Genomic DNA, 2,424 nt, shown 5'->3' on the forward strand with positions numbered 1-2,424 from the left:
TTTGCGTCGCGGTCCGAGCTGATAAACGGTCCGCGCTGCGCAGCTGAAACGTAGCGCGGTTTAATTTCGCTTTAGTTTCGTTTGCCGTTTGATGTTTCTCAAATGCAACAGAAATGGCAGCGCTTATGAGTTAGACAACGCGGTGGTCGCGCCAGTGCGACCGCTCACAAAAATTAGTCGCAGCGGCAGAAAAAAATTGTCGCAAAATGCGACTATTTGGTTGCAGTCTGGAGCCCTGCGGGAGAGAGGGGTTACACATAACCAGCTTGGAAGGAAACACACTGCTCTGCTCATGTCCTTTTGTTAAGGCTCAGTGTGGCAAAACAAAAGAACGCCCACAGAAGCAGCATTAGAAGCTGTCTAGAGCGAGACAAGACCACTGCTGTAGAACTGTAGTAGGATGTTACGCTGATGAAACTGAAATGACTAAGCAGCACTGTGCCCCAGGGAGTGGTTAAAAAAGAGCAAGCTGGATTGGCCAGGGTTGGTTTTAATCTCTGGGAGTGTCAAAGTGCCTACTGAGAGGACTTGTTAAGGGGACTGTATAGTAAAATTGGAAAGAACATTTCTGACAGGGTCAGTTTATGGGCAGTGGTCAAATTACACCAAAGCTTCCCTATCAGGGAAGGGGGGAAATATTTCAAGCAAGTAGGGAAAAAGGAGCTTCCAAAAAAAGATGGCAATAGCTAGGCAATATACTGTATAAAAAATATGTTTCCCCCCCCCTCGAAGAGGTCATATTTGCAACCTGATGTTCTTTTACTATCATACGTAAATTCTAAATTTATGTAAACAATTCTTGCATTATATTAACAACATATATTAAAAGTAATATTAACAGTTTTGAAATCATGAGCCAATACAAATAATTCTAAACTAATCCACAGCAAAACCATCTTAGAATAACACACAGTAGGTGGTGTTTCTTTTGTGAATGAAACATCGGTTTTAAACGAATTGGTTGAATGAATGATTCAATGACACATTCAGAAACACACAGCTACTGTCTTTATTGTCCTTTACTGTCCAAATGTAGGTACTTCATGACCCTTAAAAGAGTATATTCTATATGCTATGAATATAAGCAGTATGGATGAAATTTAAATGTACTGTACTACTATACCTACTATGTAGTATATAAGAAGGTATATTCGATTACAAGGAGTCACTTGTTTTGTTCCTGAATCAATCAGCGTTTTAAACAAATCTGTTGAATGAATGATTCCAGTGACTCACTTATAAAAGCAGTCACTTGCTGGCATGATGTAACCTGCTTTCTGAGAGTCCTCACTTCCTGTAGAGTGCAAAAGATGATCTTACATAATCAAAAGTTTAAATGGTATGTTCTAAAATATCTCTTATGTTCACCAAGGCTGCATTTATTATTGCAAAATATTATTACAGTTTAAAATAACTGAAAATGTAATTTATTCCTGTGATGGCAAAGCTGAATTTTCAGTATCCATTAGTCTGGTCTTCAGGGTCACATGATCCTTCAGAAATCATTCTATAAATGCTGATTTGGTGCTCAATAAACATTTCTTCTTATGTTAAAAACAGTTGTACTGCTTCATATTTTGGTGAGAACCATGAAACTTTTTTCAGGATTCTTTGATGAATAGAAAGTTCAAAAGAACAGCATTTATTTGAAATATATTTTTTGTAACAATGCAGAAGTTTTTACTGTCTCTTTTGATCAATTTAATGGATCCTTGCTGAATAAAAGAAATATATATAGAAAAACGTTTTGACCCCAAACTTTTGAAAGGTAGCATATAAATCATATCTGCTCCTGCCAACAGCATCAGTAACAGGGTGGATTATGAAGAATAAACACCTTGAGACAGCAGACTGCTGATGGAAGCTGATGGGTTTAAAGACTCTCTTCAAGACTGAGGCTTCCATGTGAGCAGGTCAAATGGAGAAGCAACACAGTAAGTGTGTCCCTGAGAGAACGGCACCACTTTTCTCCTACTGCCACACTTCTAGCACAGTCACTGAGCCTGACAGCTGCTATTGATGTCAATTATGATAATTAATTAAATGCTTCCTGGGGAACAGATGGGAATATTTGCCACTTCTCTGTCTCCCTCTTTCTGTCTCTCATCCTCACTCTCGAAAGTCACTTCAACAGTCGCTTCTCAACACACAAGCCTTAAATTATGCCAGCTCTTAGATTTTTTTTCAGCAGTTAATGTTAAGCTATATGCATTCTATACCTACTCATTTCTGTTGAGCATAGATGATCTGAAGTCGTGAATTACTGAGAGTCAAGTTGTCACTTAAAGGTTGTCTCCTTTCATGACTGTGTCAAAATATTTCAGTCTGACTGTTAAATTATTGAGAGTTGTTTGGGATGCTCTTTGAAGAGTTAATGCCACATCAAGTGATATGATCGCTTCGCGTGCTGACTTTCAAGTGTTT

Source organism: Sinocyclocheilus rhinocerous, unplaced genomic scaffold (assembly GCF_001515625.1).
Source record: "Sinocyclocheilus rhinocerous isolate Xijiao unplaced genomic scaffold, SAMN03320098_v1.1 scaffold11, whole genome shotgun sequence".
Lineage (NCBI taxonomy): Eukaryota > Metazoa > Chordata > Actinopteri > Cypriniformes > Cyprinidae > Sinocyclocheilus > Sinocyclocheilus rhinocerous.